The 19,179-nt window shown below is 48.6% G+C and overlaps 1 pseudogene across 1 annotated transcript in view; it reads left to right on the forward strand.

The window, feature by feature from the left end:
• The window catches only part of LOC128562170 (RING finger protein 11-like), a 293,543-nt pseudogene that overhangs the window by 133,407 nt on the left and 140,957 nt on the right, over positions 1 to 19,179 (forward strand). The window lies entirely within an intron of this gene.

Below are 19,179 nucleotides of genomic sequence, written 5' to 3' on the forward strand. Positions count from 1 at the left end.
CCACAGGTGCCGCCCGGTAGGTAGTATTTTATTCCCAGTCCTCAGTGAAGAAATGGAAGCAGAAAGGTTAAGTAACCTTTTCTCCTTCATGGGAGGGACCCACTTCCAACTCTCTTTGGAAGTGCTCTAAACTTTCTCTTTGTTCTTTCTACCAATACAAAAGGGCCTGGAGGCACAGAGAGGCCAATGAAAGACTTGCAGCCAATTTCAAATGGAGTATTTTAATACCCCTGCAGGCTTTTGTCTCTGTCTTTTTTTCCTTCATGAGAGGGACTCACTTCAACTCTATCTTGTTGCCCTGGAAACAAACAAACAAACAAAAAAACTTATGACCTTGCTTCTGCCCAAGGTCTCATGGCCCAGGACCAGCGGGGCTGGGACTTATATATAAGAACATAAAATACATAGATAAGGGCGGCGCCTGTGGCTCAGTGAGTAGGGCGCCGGCCCCATATGCCGAGGGTGGCGGGTTCAAACCCAGCCCCGGCCGAACTGCAACAAAAAAATAGCCGGGCGTTGTGGCGGGCGCCTGTAGTCCCAGCTGCTCAGGAGGCTGAGGCAGGAGAATCATGTAAGCCCAAGAGTTAGAGGTTACTGTGAGCCGTGTGACGCCACGGCACTCTACCCGAGGGCGGTACAGTGAGACTCTGTCTCTACAAAAAAAAAAAAAAAATACATAGATAAGCACAGACAACCCTCCACTCCTTGTGACAAGGTTCCACCTCAAGGCCAAGGGAGGTGGCCTCAGGAAACAATAAGGAGAGGAAGGGAAGGTGGGACAGGGAAGAGAAGGAAGCCAACAGGAAGTCAGCACTGGGGCAGCTAGAGCTGAGTCCAGCTGTGCAACTCAGAAAGATAAAGAAGTAGATCACAGCCTTAGAGTTGCGGGCCCCATGGGCGGGGATGTTGGCTCTCTGACCACCAAAGCTCCATGTCTGGAGCACTCACCCTCTAGCACTGTGCAAGCTGGTCACTCGCACACACGTCCTCAGCAGCTGAGAGCAGAGGCGGCTTTAGAGCTCCCAGGAAGCAGCTCCCTGTGTAGGAGGTGGGAGCTGCCAGAGTCAAAATAAAAATGCAGAGACACCACTCTAAATGTAATGTTTTATTTGGGAAGGAGAAATTGCAATTTGGGCATCCACACAGATCCGGTGGTCTTCGGTATGTTCAGAGAACAAAGAGGAGGTTGGAGGTTTCATAAAAAGAGAAATGTTACATGAGTACATTGGCGCTAGGAAGGGTTGGGGCTCTGCGTGGTGGGCAGTGACAGTGATGGGCGAAACTAGTCCTAGAGCTGCAGCAGGTTTTCTCAGCAGCTGTGGACACAGCTGGTTGCAGGTGACAGCAGGCAGATTTCAGCAACCAGGGTTGCACAGAATCAGATTCTTGTAACAATGCTTTGTGCCACAAGCTTCCCCCCAGGCTCTCTACACATTTTATTTATTTATTTTTTTTATAGAGACAGAGTTTCACTTTATGGCCCTCGGTAGAGTGCCATGGCATCGCATAGCTCACAGCAACCTCCAACTCCTGGGCTTAAGCGATTCTCTTGCCTCAGCCTCCCAAGTAGCTGGGACTACAGGCGCCTGCCACAACACCCGGCTATTTTTTTGTTGTAGTTCTGCCGGGGCTGGGTTTGAACCCGCCACCCTTGGTATATGGGGCCGGCACCTTACTGACTGAGCCACAGGTGCCGCCCCTACACATTTTATTTTTAACTGTGGTAAATATACATAACATAAAATTTGCTGTCTTGACCATGCTTAAGCATAGAGTTGAGCTGGGTTAAGCATGTCCAAGCTGTTGTGCAGCTGTCATCACCATCCACCTCCAGAATTTTCCAACTTGCAAAACTGAAACTCGGTCCTCCAACTCCCCATCCTCCGGTCCTCAAGCCCTGGAAATCCCCAATATACTTTCTGACTCTATGACTGTGACTGCTCTAGGGACCTCCTTTATGTGGAACTGAGCAGTATTTGTCCTTTTGTGGCTGGCTTATTAGATCGAGCATAATATTTTCAAGCTTCATCCATGTTGTAACAGGTGTCAGGATTTCCTTCCTTTTCAGGCTGAGCAATATCCTATTGTCTGGATGGACATGTTGTTGTATTTATCCCTTCATCTGTCTATGGACAGTTGGATTGTTTCCCCCTCTTGGCTATTGCGAAAAATGCTGCTATGAACACAGGTGTACAAATATCTCTTTGAGGGCCAGCACCTGTGGCTCAGTGGGTAGGGCGCCGGCCCCATATGCTGGGGGTGGCGGGTTCAAACTCAACCCCGGCCAAACTGCAACAAAAAAATAGCTGGGTGTTGTGGCGGGCACCTGTAGTCCCAGCTACTCAGGATGCTGAGGCAAGAGAATCGCCTAGGCCCAGGAGTTGGAGGTTGCTGTGAGCTGTGATGCTACAGTACTCTACTGAGGGCGATAAAGTGAGACTCTGTCTCTACCAAAAAAAATATCTTTGAGTTCCTCCTTTCAATTTTTATTTTTCTTTTCTTTTCTTTTTTTTTTTTTGAGACAGAGTTTCACTATATTGCCCTCAGTAGAGTGCTATGGCATCACAGCTCACAGCAACCTCCAACTCTTGCCTCCACCTCCCAAGTAGCTGGGACTATAGGCGCCCGCCACAACATCTGGCTATTTTTTTTTTTGTAGAGACAGAATTTCACTTTATGGCCCTCGGTAGAGTGCCATGGCATCACACAGCTCACAGCAACCTCCAACTCCTGGGCTTGAGCGATTCTCTTGCCTCAGCCTCCCGAGTAGCTGGGACTACAGGCGCCTGCCACACTGGCTATTTTTTGATTGTAATTGTTGTTTGTTTGGGAGGCCCAGGCTGGGTTCGAACCCATCATCTCCAGTGTACATGGCTGGCGCCCTTGTTGCTGAGCTACAGGAGTCGAGCCTCAATTTTTTTTTTTTTCTTTTTATTGTTGGGGATTCATTGAGGGTACAATAAGCCAGGTTACACTGATTGCAATTGTTAGGTAAAGTCCCTCTTGCAATCATGTCTTGCCCCCATAAAGTGTGACACCCACCAAGGCCCCTCCCCCCTCCCTCCTTCCCTCTTTCCGCTTCCCCCCCATAACCATAATTGTCATTAATTGTCCTCATATCAAAATTGAGTACATAGGATTCATGCTTCTCCATTCTTGTGATGCTTTACTAAGAATAATGTCTTCCATGTCCATCCAGGTTAATACGAAGGATGTAAAGTCTCCATTTTTTTTAATGGCTGAATAGTATTCCATGGTGTACATATACCACAGCTTGTTAATCCATTCCTGGGTTGGTGGGCATTTAGGCTGTTTCCACATTTTGGCGATTGTAAATTGAGCTGCAATAAACAGTCTAGTACAAGTGTACTTATGATAAAAGGATTTTTTTCCTTCTGGGTAGATGCCCAGTAATGGGATTGCAGGATCAAATGGGAGGTCTAGCTTGAGTGCTTTGAGGTTTCTCCATACTTGCTTCCAGAAAGGTTGTACTAGTTTGCAGTCCCACCAGCAGTGTAAAAGTGTTCTCTTCTCTCCACATCCATGCCAGCATCTGCAGTTTTGAGATTTTGTGATGTGGGCCATTCTCACTGGGGTTAGATGATATCTCAGGGTTGTTTTGATTTGCATTTCTCTAATATATAGAGATGATGAACATTTTTTCATGTGTTTGTTAGCCATTCGTCTGTTGTCTTTAGAGAATTTTTTTTTTTTTTTTAGTGGAGATAGGGTCTTGCTCTGTTGCCCAGACTAAAAGGCTGTGGGGTGAGCCTAGCTCACAGCAACCTCAAATTCCTGGGTTTAAGCCATCCTCCTGCCTCAGCCTCTGGAGTAGCTGGAACTATAGGCACCCACCACAATGCCTGGCTAATTTTTTCTATTTTTACTGGAGACAGGGTCTCACTCTTGTTCAGGCTGGTCTTGAACTCCTGACCTCAAGGAATCTGCCTGCTTTTGTCCCCCAGAGGGCTAGGATTACAGGCATGAGCCACTAAACCCAACCTCTGCTTTTAATTCTTTGTGGCATCTACCCACAAGCAGGATTGCTGGGTCACATGGTAATTCTATTTTTAGTTTTTTGAGGAGACTTCAAACTGCTGTTCACAGCAGCTGCACCATCTTGCACCCATGCCGAGGGTGTAGGTTTTACCTAATTTGTTTCCTCATGCAGGGTCTATACTTCTCACCACTGTGGCCCTGGAGTTGGCACCTAACAAATGTGAGTTTTCCTGTCCCTATACACTACCTCTCATCCCGTTGACCTGCCCCTCATTCGTGAACATTCATGTCTTTTCTCATTTGTCAGGGACACAAAGGGAGATGTTGGTGCAACTATGTGCAGGAGCCTTTCAGGAGTGGTGGCTCACGCCTATAATCCTAGCACTCTGGGGGGCCAAGGCAGATGAATTGCTTAAGCTCAGAAATTTGAGACCAGCCCGAGCAAGAGCAAGACATCATCTCTACTTAAAAAAAATAGCTAGGCATTTAGGTGGGCACCAGTAGTCACAGCTACTTGGGAGGCTGAAGGAAGAGGATCGCTTGAGACGAGGGGTTTGAGGTTGCTGTGAGCTATAATGATGCCACAACACTTTACCTGTGTGACAGAGTGAGACTCTGTCTAAAAATAAACAAATAAATAAAAATAAAAAAAGATGTGGATAGGCTGCTGCTAAAAGGCCCTTCCCTGGTGGCAGATGAATGTTTCTCTATAGTCTTTCCAACACTTGATGGTGTTGCACTCGAAGCTTTTTACCAAGTTCAGAGGTGAAAAGAAGCATCCTGCATATGTGAGTATGACCTCCTGTGGGCAAGGCAGGCACCAGTACAGCTATCTGGGGAGGTGCCCTTGAGGCTCACCTGCCCAGGTGTGTCTGCTCTGAGATAGGACAACTAGCTTTGCCTGGCTGGACTCAGGGTGTGACCTTGAGCTCACCTATAAAATGGAGCCAGAAAATGAAGTTATAGATCCCAGTGTGGGGTATGTGAGCACAGTTCCTGGGGACGCTGGGACTGCTGCCCATGTTCCAGAATCAGGTCATACTCAGGGGTTGCATTGCCAGTGAAATGTCCAGTACCTTGACTCTTGCCTGGGACAAGACCAGCTCAGGGTAGTAACTAGATTTGGAGGCACAGAAAAGCCACTACCTACCCCATCAACTGGGAAAATTCTTTTCTGCAGAGGTGCTGGTTAGAACATGAATCTTTAGTTCAGTGTCTGGGGCACAAAGCAGTAGGGCAGGGGACTTAGTGGCGAGAAGGCAGGAGGCTCCCCCAGCCCCAGCATTCCAGCCTCTTGGCTCCCTCAACCCAGGCACCTGCTGGTGGGAATGTGTGTACAGGTGTCTGGATTAAACAGAAAAGGGATTTGTTATTAAGGGATTGGGCTTCAGGTAGGGGCTGGGATGGCCCACCAGCCATCTTGACCGGGCACAGACGTTCACCAAGGCCAGTGGGGTGGTTCAGAGGCAGATGCTGGAGTCAGACTGGGTTCAAACTCTGTTTCTACCTTTACTTGCCACATGACTGTTGTCAGTGTGTTTTGTTTTAAAAGAAACAGAAAGGCTCGGTGCCTGTAGCTCATCGGCTAGAGCGTCAGCCACATATACGGGAGCTGGTTCGAATCCAACCCGGGCCTGCCAAACAACAGTGACAATTACAATTAAAAAATAGCTGGGCGTTGTGGTGGGCCCCTGTACTTCCAGCTACTTGGGAGGCTGAGGCAATAGACTCTCTTAACCCAAGGGTTTGAGGTTGCCGTGAGCTGTGATGCCACGGCCCTCTACCCAGGGCGACAGCTTGAGACTCTGTCTTAAAAAAATACATAAATAAATAAATAAAAGAAACAGAAAGAGGCTTGACTCCTGTAGCTCAGCAGCTAGGGTGCCAGCCACTCCATCGGGGCTGGCGGGTTTGAACCTGGCCCGGGCCTACCAAACAACAAAAAATAGCCGGGCGTTGTGGCGGGCACCTGTAGTCCCAGCCACTTGGGAGGCTGAGGCAAGAGAATCGTTTAAGCCCAAGAGTTGGAGTTGGCTGTGAGCTGTGATGTCACAGTACTCCACTGAGGGTGACATAGTGAGGCCCTGTTTCAAGAAAAAAGAAACAGAAAGACATTGTAGGCAGAAAGGTATTTAACACAGGAATCAGTTTTTTTTTTGTCGAGACACAGTTCTAACCTATGCCCTGAGCAGAGGGCAATGGCGTCGTAGCTCACTGCAACCTCAGACTCCGGCTGTGGGCATCCTGCTGCCTCAGCCTCCGAAGCTGCTGGGATTACAGATGCTCGCTGCGGCGCCCGGCTGGGTTTTTTCATTTTTTTCATGAGTCGGGGTCTCACTCTCACTCAGACAAGCCTCGAACTCCTGAGCTCAAGCAATCCTCCCGCCTCAGCCTCCCACAGTGCTGGGATTACAAGCATGAGCCACCGCGCCCGGCAATACAGGGAATCAGGAACTTATATTATTATAAGGGCTAGGGGAATAATGAAGTTGGGGAAATTCAGACAGGGCACAGTGAAGGCTGCTTGTCTCTGTTCCTCCATGTCTGGGGCCTCAGATGGGAAGACTCAAAGGCTGGAGGCTAGATTTTCTGGAGTATCATCTTTATTCTCATGTCTGATGGTTGATGCTGACTTTCTCCCCCATCTTGGGCTCTTCTTTAAAGGGAAGGGTGTTAGATTCTGGGAATCAAAGGACAAATGTCCTGATGGACTTTAGAGGGCCTTGAATGCCAGCATTAGGAGCTTGGGCAAATATTGCCTAAAACATGTGTCTTTTGCTCATGGCAGACATCTGGAAGGTCCACTTGACTGTCAGGTGTAGAGTGGGGCAGTGATTCCCTGGAACCTACCCAGGAAGCTGTTGTAGCCACTCAGGAATGAGGACTCAGGCAGGGGCTGAGAACACAGATTGACCAGGACTTGGTGGTCCTGTGGATGCCACAACTGGTGAAGGTTTTGAGTCTGGGCAAGTGGCAGGGAGGAGAAGCCGGTGTGAGGAGGGTGATGATGGTGAGGCTGGTTTGGGAGAAGCTGAGTGGGGTAAGACCAGGCAATGTGCCGGCCACATGCAGGGTGGTCACAGGGCAGGCAGGGCAGGGAGGAGGCGAGACAAAGATGCAGGCAGAGGCCTGAGAAACGCCCTGCCTTAGAGGCCACAGAAGGAAGAACCAACAAGGAAGACAATGGAGTCGTGGAGGGAAGATGGAGAATCCAGAAGCCAGTTGAGCAACCCTCCTACAGCAGCTGGGGTTGAGGGTGACAGAGACCCACAAGGACAGGGCTGCAACAAGACAAAATTGGATTCTGGCTCATACCGGGTCCTGGGATGGTCATAAGGCAGACCTGCTGTCTGCTTCCATCACATCCTTTGGCCCCAGGCTCTATCTTGCTTGCTAGGCCATGCCTGGTCCTTGCGACCCACTAAGGCAATGGTGTAGAGGAGGGGGATGAGGGGAAAGTGTGAGCTCCCTCGGAGGCCGGCTTCCATCTGCTTGGACTTAGCATGGACTTGGTCCACACTAATTACAAGGGTCCAAGGGATGTGGGCTGGTCATGCAGCCAGCACAACTCAGAGCTTCTGTTCCTGTGGAAGAAGGGAGATGGGACACCAGGGTTTCCCATGCAGCCTCTGCCACAGAGGCCAGACATGGAGAGAAGCTCCTTCCCTGTAAGCTGCAAGCCTCTCTGGCAGATGCTGTGGTGGGGCCCAGTGTAGGGCCTGGAGAGGTGGGGGTTGGGGATGTGGGGCCAGAGTGGAAAAAGAAAGGATTGGGGACCCTGAGGCAGCGAGAACCTTGGGAGGTCACTTTTCTTCTCTGGGCCTCTGGTGATGAAGGCCAAGAGCTCACAGGGAAAGCACCAGTCCTTATAGCCTTCTTGGAAGAAAAGAGCTGAGGCCTGGAAGGGCCTAGAAAGCCTTCTGGAGCCAGCTGCCCCTTTACCAAGGGGAAACTTGAGCAGAAAGCATCAACCAGAGAATAGGAGCTCTGTGAGCTGGGGTGAGTCTGTGCTGGTGGGAGACTAAGGGTGGTGATGAAGGTGGTGAAGGGCTGGGTGCCTCAGCCTTTCCTTCCGGCCCGCTCGGCTTCCTTCCTCCCAAAGGACCACTGGCAGATTTGGGGATGTAGGTAAATAAGAGAGCCTCATGTGTTCCAGGGCTCTGGGAAAAGTCTCATCAAATATTCAGTGGGCAAGAAGGCCCATCTTCCCTTCAGGTCCACGATGGGGCTCTGCGCTCCACATGGCCTGTGCTTGCTACGCTGTGCCCTGCCTTGCTCTCTCTTCTTTCTGTTTATTTATGTTTCTCAGTAGTTTTTTCTCTTGTGATTCTGTGTGTTTTGAATAGTTTCAAACTGTTCATGTTCAGCAATATATTCTTTTGCAGCGTCTAATCTATTATTTACTTATTTATTTAGAGGCACTGTCTGTCACACAGGCTTGAAGGTAGTGGTGTCGACAAAGCTCACAGCAGCCTCAAACTCCTGGTCTTAAGTGATCCTCCTGCCTTAGCCTCTTAAGTAGCTGGGATGACAGGCATGCACTACCACACCCAGCTAATTTTTCTTTTCTTTCTTTTTTTTGAGACTGAGTCTCAAGCTGTTGCCCTGGGTAGAGTGCCGTGGTGTCGTAGCTCATAGCAACTTCCAACTCTGGGGCTCAAGCAATTCTCTTGCCTCAGTTTTTCTATTTTTAGTAGAGATTTGCTCAGGCTGATCTCGAACTCGTGAACTCAAGCAATCCACTCACCTCGGCCTCTTAGAGGGCTAGGGTTACAGGCATGAGCCACACACCTGGCCTTCTTTTACTTTAAAAAAATTTTTTTTCTGGCAGCGCCTGTGACTCAAGGAGTAGGGCACCGGTCCCATATGCCGGAGGTGGCGGGTTCAAACCCAGCCCTGGCCAAAAAAAAAAAAAAAAAAACCACAAAAAAAAAGAATCAGATCAAAAAAATTTTTTTTTCTTATTTTAAAAATATTTTGTAGAGACAGTTCTCACTATTTTGCCCAGGCTGGTGTCAATCTCCCGGCGTCAAGCGATTCTTATTCCTTGGCCTCCTGGTGCTGGGATTACAGGCATGAGCAGCCTTGCCCAGCCCAAACATTGTATCTTTTCACCTTTAGAAGTTCTATTTGGGTGTTTTTTATGTGTTCTATTTCTCTGTTGTCATGTTCATTTTCTGTCTTCTTGAATCTATTTATACCTATTGGTAGTAGCTGTTTTGTTTTGTTTGAGACAAAGTCTCACTTTGTCACCCTTGGTGGAGCTCACAGCAATCTCAACTCTTGGGCTCAAGCCATTCTCTTGCCTCAGCCTCCCAGGTAACTGGGACTACAGGCACCCGCCATGGTTCCTGTCACAACACGACTAATTTTTTTTTAGAGATATGTCTTGCTCTGGCTCAAGGTAGTCTCGAACTCATGAGCTCAGGCAATCCACCTGCCTCGGCCTCCCAGAGTGCTAGGATTACAGGTGTGAGCCACTGCCCTTGGCCTTGAAGTTGCTGTTTTGATGTCCTTGTCTACTCCTTCTAGCTTCTAGATTTGTTTTCTATTTATTGATTTTTTTTCCATCTTCATCACAGCTTGTATTGTCTATCGTGTGAATTGTAATTTTTGATTGGATGATGGACATTCAGAATTTTGAGTATGATTTATATTTTTCTCTTTAAATGTTTGTGAGCTTTAATGTGTTCTGGGATGCAGTTATCGGAAACAGTTTGAGTTGCTGTTGTTGGCTCGGTGCCTGTAGCTCAGTGGTTTGGGTGCTGGCAGGTTTGAGCCTGGTCTGGGCCTGCTAAACAACAACGACAACTGCAAAAACAGAAAAATAGCTGGGTGCTGTGGTGGGAGCCTGTAGTCCCAGCTACTTGGGAGGGTGAAGCAAGAAAATTGCTTAAGCCCAAGAGTTTGAGGTTGCTGTGAGCTGTGATATCATAGCACTCTACCAAGGGCAACAGCTTGAGACTTGGTCTCAAACAAAAAAAGTTGTTAAGCTTTGTTAGGTGGGGCCACAGCAGTCTATAGTCCAGGTGTGATCACACCCCACCAAGGAGTTGATGCCTTTCTGAGTATTTTACCTATGCTCTGAGTACTAAGAGACTTTTCTTTTTTTTCTTTCATTTATTTATTTATTTTTATTTTTTTGTAGAGACAGAGTCTCACTGTACCGCCCTCGGTAGAGTGCCGTGGCGTCACACGGCTCACAGCAACCTCCAGCTCTTGGGCTTACGTGATTCTCTTGCCTCAGCCTCCCGAGCAGCTGGGACTACAGGCGCGCGCCACAACGCCTGGCTATTTTTTTTTTGTTGCAGTTTGGCCGGGGCTGGGTTTGAACCTGCCACCCTCGGCATATGGGGCCGGCACCCTACTCACTGAGCTACAGGCGCTGCCCCTCTTTTTTTTCTTTTTAGAGACAGAGTCTCACTTTATCGCCCTAGGTGGAGTGCTGTGGTGTCACAGCTCACAGCAACCTCCAACTCCTGAGCTTAGGTGATTCTCTTGCCTCAGGCTCCCGAGAAGCTGGGACTATAGGTGCCTGCCACAACGCCTGGCTATTTTTTGTTGTTGTTGCAGTTTGGTTGGGGCCGGGTTTGAACCTGCCACCCTCGGTATATGGGGCTGGCACCCTACCCACTGAGCCACAGGCGCCACCCTTCTTTTCTTCTTTTTTGAGACAAAGTCTCCCTATGTCAGCCTCGGTAGAGTGCTATGGTATCATAGCTCACAGCAACCTCCAACTCTTGGGCTTAAGTGAATCTCTTGCTTCAGCCTCCCAAGTAGCTGGGACTACAGGCACCCACCACAATACCTGGCTATTTTTAGAGGTGGGATCTGGCTCTAGCTCAGGCTGGTCTCAAATTCATGAGCTCAGGTGATCTGACTGCTTTGGCCTCCCAGAGTGCTGGGATTACAGGTGTGAGCCACCACTGCCCGGCCTTCTTTCTTTTTTTTTTTTTAAAAAACAGCTTTATTGGGCGGTGCCTGTGGCTCAGTGAGTAGGGCGCCAGCCCCATATGCCAAGGGTGGCGGGTTCGGACCCAGCCCTGGCCAAATTGCAACAGAAAAATAGCCGGGCATTGTGGCGCGCGCCTGTGGTCCCCGCTGCTCGGGAGGCTGAGGCAGGAGAATCGTGTAAGCCCAAGAGTTGGAGGTTGCTGTGAGCCGTGTGACGCCATGGCACTCTACCCGAGGGCAGTACAGTGAGACTCTGTCTCTACAAAAAAACAAAAAACAAACCCCCCCCCCAGTTTTATTGAGATATAATTCACACCGATTTAGGGCATACAATTCAGTAGCTTTTGCACACAGAGAGACATTTGCAAACATCACCAGAGTCCATTTTAGAAGCACCTGGTACCCTTCAGCTGTCACTCTCAGCCCTCTAGGCACCCCTTGCCTGGCCAACCACAAATCTACTTTCTGTCCCTATGGATTTGCTAACTCCAGAAATTCCACCTAAATGGAATCTTACACTAAGTGGCCTTTTGTGTGGGGCTTCTCTCACTTAGCATGATGATGTCAAGGTTCACCCCCTAGTAGCAGTACTGGCTCAATAATCAATGCAATAAAAAACATTCTGGGGAAACATGTCTGTAGGCTGAAAACCCCAGGTCTTCAGTCTTCATGTCTCCGCTGTGAAGACACCTGTATGACCGAGCACCTTGGAGCTAGGAGGGTTTTTCAGGCTACCCAGCCCAACTTTAACATTTTACAGATAGAGAAACTGAGGCTCTATGTGGTCACGACTTGCCCACCTTGACGCTGGTGGGAAGAACTCTCACCCACATTTTCTGATTCTAAAAAAATTAAGCTAACATTTGCGCGGCTTCCTGAAGGTCGGACTATTTTTACACAAAATATCACAGTTAATGCACCACAAAGCCCCTTCCAAGGGGGTTTTAACCTTTACTTCACAAATATGTTCTTGCAACAAATATTTCCTAAGCCTCCCAGACCCTAACATGGGGTGCAGGGCGGCAGTGCTTTTGCTCTTTCTGGAAGGCAGGAACCTTAGGGAATGTCCCAAGAGTAGATTTTTTTTTTTTTTTGTAGAGACAGAGTCTCACTTTATCACCCTCGGTAGAGTGCCATGGCATCACACAGCTCACAGCAACCTCCAACTCCTGGGCTTAAGTGATTCTCTTGCCTCAGCCTCCCGAGTAGCTGGGACTACAGGCGCCCGCCACAACGCCCGGCTATTTTTTGGTTTGCAGTTCAGCCGGGCCGGGTTTGAACGCGCCACCCTCGGTATATGGGGCCGGCGCCCTACCGACTGAGCCACAGGCGCCGCCAGATTTTTTTTTTTTTGAGACAGTCTCACTGTGTCGCCCTTGGTAGAGTGCCATGGCGTTACAGCTCACAGCAACCTCAAATTCTTGGGCTTAAGTGGTTTTCTTGCCTCAGCCTCCCAAGTAGCTGGGACTACAGGTGCCTCCCACAACGCCCGGCTATTTTTGTTGTTGTTGTTGTTGCAGTTGTCTTTGTTGTTTAGCTGGCCCGGGCTGGGTTCAAACCTGCCAGCCTGGGAGTATGTGGCCCGCGCCCTACTGACTGAGCTATGGGCACCACCCAAGAGTAGAAATTAAACCCAGGCAGTCAGCCCCTCCAAAATAAAAAAGTGGTCAGGAGTCCAGGACCTGGCACAGCTGGCTGGGGACAGAGCACTGTGACTCCCGCAGCTGTACTCAGGCCTGGTGGGTCCCTGGCTTCCCTGCTGGCTTCGCTCTGTGTGGGAAGGGAGAAGAGGGAGCTGCCTGTGGGACATGCTGGTGTCCCCAGGGTCCTAGGCTGAGCAGGCTGGGATGCTGTGCAGACTAAAGTGACCTCAACACACTTGGGGCCCACCCCGGAGCCACCTGGGCCTGGTTCCAGGCTCTTGGTGGTAGGTGGCCTTGAGGTCACCTGGGCCAGTGGCTGACACAGACTGGGCCAGGGACAGCCACAGCCACCTGTGTCTTCAGCTCAGGCCCTGCATGCCATCCTTTGGGCCATGTCCAGGTTTCTGTTGCAGGACACTTTCTGACCCTTACAACTCCTTGTGTTTTTCTCGGAGCTCTGGAAGGTGAAGGCCCCTGATGACCGCCTCTGATAGCAAGGCCACTTCAGAGGTCTCATTCTAGGCTGTTATCTTTTTTTGTTTGTTTTGTTTTGTAGTTTTCTTTTTTTGAGCTGTGATCTTTTTATCTTTTTTTTTTTTTTTTTTTGAGCTTTGTCACCTAGGCTGGAGCTTTGTCAGACTCCTGCACTTAGGTGGTCCTCCCACCTTAGTCTCTCAAACCACTTCTCTCCCACTGTGATTGGCCTGTGCTCATTTTCTTACCATGGCTTTTCAAAAATAAGCAGGGGCTGGTGGGAGAGAAAGAGAGAGCTAGAGAACCACAGTTGGGTAGACAGAGAGGACAGGATAGGCGAGAGGGCTTAGAGAGCTAGGGCATCTAGGTCCCTGCTGAGCCATCTGGGGGACCCTTGTGCATGTGAACCCTTGTCTCTACAGGGCTGTGACCCATTACACACACAGCCAGACCAGAATTTGGCCTCTGGAGTGGGCTGGGCGTGGTGTTCTGTTCCCCTTGCCACTGGGGTGGCCTATGGTTCACTTTGGCCACTAGAATGTGGTAGAAGAGGCACTGGGGCCCTTGGCAGGCTGGGCAGAAGAGGAAAGGAGCTGGGCCAGATTGCTGAGGGCTGAGGGCACATGCGCAGGAACTATGGTTGTATCTGAGTGTCAGCTGATAGCAATCACCATGGGGGCTCATGGTGTTTGGGGTGCATGTCTGAGTTGAGAGCTCCTGCCTGCCCAGCTGAGTGGTGCCGTCCTAGGGCTCAGCCCTATCCCATACCCAGGCAGGCTCAGGGCTCAGATGAGTGGCCAGACATGTAGGCATCTGCAGGCTGTGGCTGGGCATTCAGCGCCCAACAGCTGGATGTAGGGTTAGCAGTAAGGTGAGCAGCGCTGGTCTGGTTAGGGGACCAGTCTTTTATCCCAGAGGAGTCACCTTAAAATTGATGAGGCACCTAGTGCAGTGGCTCATGCCTCTAATCCTAGCACTCTGGGAAGCCGAGGTGGGTAGATTGCCTGAGCTCAGGAGTTCAAGACCAGCCTGAGCAAGAGCAAGACCCTGTCTCTAAAAATACCTGGGTGTTGGGTGGTGCCTGTGGCTCAAAGGAGTAGGGCGCTGGCCCCATATGCCGGAGGAGGTGGTGGGTTCAAACCCAGTCTCCGCCAAAAACTGCAAAAAAAAAAAAAAAAAAAAAGAAACTGGTTGTTGTGGCAGGCACCTATAGTCCCAGCTACTTGGGAAGCTGAGGTAAGAGGATTGCTTGAGTCCAAGAGTGTGAGGTTGCTGAGCTATGACGCCAGTCTACTTTTGGGGACAAAATGAGACTGTGTCTCAAAAGAAAAAAAAAGTGGTGAGGCACAACGCAGCTTGTGAAGAGGCGGGGCCCAAGGTAAGGATTTAGTACCATTCTGTGCCAACGACCAGCACCATGGCTGCTCTGTATTGCCTTTCGCCAAGCACCTTTCTTGTCTCCTGTCTCAGAACTGTCACAGCCTGAGGAAGATGCTGAAATGATCCCCCCTTTATTGCCAGGACAGTCCTCAATGCCTTGCCCAGTGCCTGGCAACTGGGCTGAGATGCCTGCAGCACCTGGCCCTCCAGCATTCTGAGGACAACTGACCAAATAGCCTCAGGGCAGCTTCACCGCCCCACTGTGGGTGAGGCCAGACAGGAGTGGGAGAGAGGAACCTGACCATCAGCCTGTGTGCACGCCACGTCTTTCTTCATGGGTTTCAATTGACACCTTCTATAGGGAAGCCAAGCCAGTGATCAGTCCTGGGCCATCTTGCCAGACTTGCAGAAGGGAGAAGGATCCATGGGTGGAACTGGTGATCAGATTTCACCCTGGGCCACGAGGGAAAGCACAGACCAGAGAAGTGACCACGTTCCCTCCAGGGGACCCAAGGACCGATGACCGTGGGGTGAGTGTTACCAGCTGAACACCAGTGGTGGAAGATGACTGCAAGACACTCGGCGAGAAGGCATGCAAAGTTGTCAAAGGGAGAGAGCTAATTAAAAATGCTATTTCAGAAGCACTTGCTCATGTCTTGTGAATGCTGGAAACAGGGAAAGAAAAGCAAGATGACTGAGAGGCTGAGGAGGGTGGATTGCCGGAGCTCATGAGTTTGAGATCAGCTTGAGCAAGAGTGAGATCCCCGTCTCTAAAAAATAGCCAGGCGTTGTGGTGGGCACCTGTAGTCCCAGCTACTTGGAAGGCTGAAGCAAGAGGATTGCTTGAACGCAAGAGTTTGAGGTTGTTGTGAGCTATGACACCACAGCACTCCACTGAGGGTGACAAAGTGAGACTCTGTCTCAAAAAAGGGAAAAAAAAAAAGGGTACAAGTGATGACTCAGATTCCAGAGGATGTATCTTAGGACAGACACAGTGTGGCCATAAGATGTATTACTGAGGGGCAAGACCACAGCCTGTGGCCAGCTGCTCATCTGTGATAGAACTGACAAGTCTTTTTTTTTTTTTTCAGATTCATTTTTATTATTTATGAGGAATGTATATTGTTAGTTATGAGAACTGACAAGTCTTTGTGGGAGAGGAATCCAGCTAAAGCCATCAGGATAGACCGACTGCCACCCCTTTGATTCGGCAGCTCTACTTTTAGAAATGTATCTTTTGGGGGCCAGGAGCAGTGGCTCACACCTGTAATCCTAGCACTCTGGGAGGCCAAGGCAGGTGGATAGCTTGAGCTCACAAGTTTGAGACCAGCCTGAGTAAGAGCGAGACCTCATCTCTACTAAAAATAGAAAAATTGAGGCAAGAGGATCGGTTGAGCCCAAGAGTTGGAGGTTGCTGTGAGCTATGATTCTACAGCGCTCTACCCAGGGCAACAGCTTGAGACTCTGTCTCAAAAACAAAAAGACAAAGAAAACCCGCCAAACATAGCCGGGCGTTGTGGCGGGCGCCTGTAGTCCCAGCTACTCGGGAGGCTGAGGCAAGAGAATCACCTAAGCCCAGGAGTTGGAGGTTGCTGTGAGCTGTGTGATGCCATGGCACTCTACCGAGGGCCATTAAATGAGACTCTGTCTCTGCAAAAACAAACAAACAAACAAACAAAATATATCTTCTGAAACATCAAAGCACCGGTTAAGGAGCATTCACTGAGGTGCTGTGTGTGGTGGCAAAAACACTGAATGTATTCACATTTTAATTTTTTTTATTTTTTATTTTCGAGACAGAGCCTTAAGCTGTCACCCTGGGTAGAGTGCTGTGGCATCACAGCTCACAGCAACCTTCAACTCCTGGGCTCAAGCAATTCTCCTGCTTCTGCCTCCCAAGTAGCTGGGACTACAGGCGCCCACCACAACACCTGGCTATTTCTTGGTTGCAGAACATTGTTGTTTGGCGGGGTCTGGGCTGGATTTGAACCTGCCAGCTCAGGTGTCTGTGGGTGGCACTGTAGCCGCTTGAGCCACAGCCGCCAAGCCTCCACATTTTTCTTTTTTTTTTTTTTTTTTTTGTGGTTTTTGGCCAGGGCTGGGTTTGAACCCGTCACCTCCGGCATATGGGGCTGGTGCCCTACCCCTTTGAGCCACAGGCACCACCCGCCTCCACATTTTTCTTAATAGGGGAATGGTATGATAACTTGTGACAAATCTAAACAAAGGAATATCTGGAAGGCACAGAAAGAACAAATTAGATGCAGAAAGATCTATCTTACTGAGAACAGTTCATGGCTGTTAGGTGAAAAGAGCAAGTTGCAGTGCAAGGTATTAAATTTTGTAAAAACAAAGCCCCAGGCTTGGTGCCTGTAGCTCAGTGGTTAGGGCACCGGCCACATACACCAAGGCCAGCTAAACAAGAATGACAACTGCATAAAAAAAAAACTGTGGTGGGTACCTGTAGTCCCAGCTACTTGGGAGGTTGAGGAAAGAGTATCGCTTAAGCCCAAGAGTTGGAGGTTACTGTGAGCTGTGGTGCCACGGCACTCTACCAAGGGTGAAATGATGAGACTATCTCAAAAAAACCCAGAAAACCAACAAAGGCCCAGAAGCCCCGGAAGTGGGTAGGTGTTTTACAGCATGTGGCTGGCACTAGGCAAGCTGGGAGGTACCTCACTGGTAACTTACAGTGGAGGATGGAAACAAAGACAGTAGTGGAATGGATGCATACAGCCTTTACTTATACATTGAAACTACAGGAGTCTGTGATACTGCTGCAAATGTGTAGAAGATGGAACATGAACAGGAACAAGGGCTGGGTGGCACAGATGTTAAAAACACATACTAATGGTGGGCAGTGCCCATAGCTCAGTGGGTAGGCCACATACACTGCGTTTGAACCTGGCTTGGGCCGGCTAAAACAACAATGACAACTGCAACAACAGCTGCAAAAAATAGCCGGGACTTGTGGTGGGTGCATTTAGTCCCAGCTACTTGGGTGACTGAGGCAAGAGAATCGCTTAAGTCCAAGAGTCGGAGGTTGCTGTGAGCTGTGACACCATAGCACTCTACTCAGGGCAACAGCTTGAGACTCTGTCTCAAAAACAAACAAACAAAAAACACACAACTAATTGTTTAGAAGCTGGGGATGTGGGTAAATTTTCTCTTGAAACTTTATTTCAGTATGCTTTTTCTCAGACATGGGAATAAAAAGATAAATTGTTCAATTAAGAAGGTGCTGGGTTGGGCATAGGTTCTCACGCCTGTAATTCTAGCACTTTGGGAGGCCAAGGTATGAGGATCCCTTGAGGCCAGGAGTTCAAGATCAGCCTGAGCAACATATTAAGACCTATCTTTATGGGCGGTGCCTGTGGCTCAGTGGGTAGGGCGCCGGCCCCATATACCGAGGGTGGTGGGTTCAAACCCAGCCCCAGCCAAACTACAACAAAAAAATAGCTGGGCGTTGCAGCGGGTGCCTCTAGTCTCAGCTACTTGGGAGGCTGAAGCAAGAGAATTGCCTAAGCCCAGGAGTTGAAGGTTGCTGTGAGCTGTGGAACGCCATCACTCTACTGAGAGCAATAAAGTGAGACTCTGTCTCTACAAAAAAAAAAAAAAAGCTAGTCCCAGCTACACGGGAGGCTGAGGCAAGAGAATCGCTTAAGCCCAGGAGTTGGAGGTTGCTGTGAGCTGTGTGAGGCCACGGCACTCTACCAAGGGCCATAAAGTGAGACTCTGTCTCTACAAAAAAAAAAAAAAAGCTATCTTTATTTTTTTAAATTAATTATTTTTATTTTCACATACATGTGTTCATTAGGCTTCCATATTTTGCATTCACAAAATTAAAAAGGCTTTAACTTTAACAACAATAACAACATTTAAGATAGGGACCAGAAACAAAAACCTCGCAAAGAACGAAGACAAATACATTCAGAAAAGAAATCAGACGATTGCTGCAATAAAGTATTAAGCAATAATAATAATAGTAATGCAAAGTAACATTTACATTGTCAAATAAGAGTATGTCTATTATAGAATGCTTTGACTACTTATTTTTTTCCCAAAGTATCAAAGAATAGACAGCTAATATATATATACATTTTTTAGAGACAGTCTCATTTTATCACCCTTGGCAGAGTGTCATGGCATCACAGCTCACAGCAACCTCCAACTCCTGGGTTTAGGTGATTCTCTTGCCTCAGCCTCCCACGTAGCTGGGACTACAGGCGCCTGCCACAACACCCAGCTATTTTTTTGTTGCAGTTTGGCTGGGGCTGGGTTTGAACCCACTACCCTCAGTATACGGGGCCGGTGCAGCCCAGACAGCTAATATTTATAAATAAAGATAGAAGATAATTAAAAAAAATAGATCATGCCAAATCTTATAGACAATAGAAAAAGAAGAAATACTTCAAAATCATTCTACTTAATCTGGATACACCTGATATTAAAGTTAGAAAAAATATATTATTATAAAGGGGAAATTACAAACATATTCACTTATAAATGATGATGCAGTATCCTGTATTCTAAACAACATATTAAGAAGTTGAAGTAAAAATTAATGTTTAAATAATGTACTTTAGTCAAAATCAAACCCAATTTATGTGAGAATTAGTCACTATTTTCTTTCTTCTTTTTTCTTTTCCTTACCCTCACCCCCTCCATCTTTCTCTGTCTGCTCACCCCTTCCCCCATACCCCACCATGTCATTGATTGTCATTAATTG

The sequence above is a fragment of the Nycticebus coucang genome, chromosome 12 (genome assembly GCF_027406575.1).
Source record: "Nycticebus coucang isolate mNycCou1 chromosome 12, mNycCou1.pri, whole genome shotgun sequence".
NCBI classification, from domain to species: domain Eukaryota; kingdom Metazoa; phylum Chordata; class Mammalia; order Primates; family Lorisidae; genus Nycticebus; species Nycticebus coucang.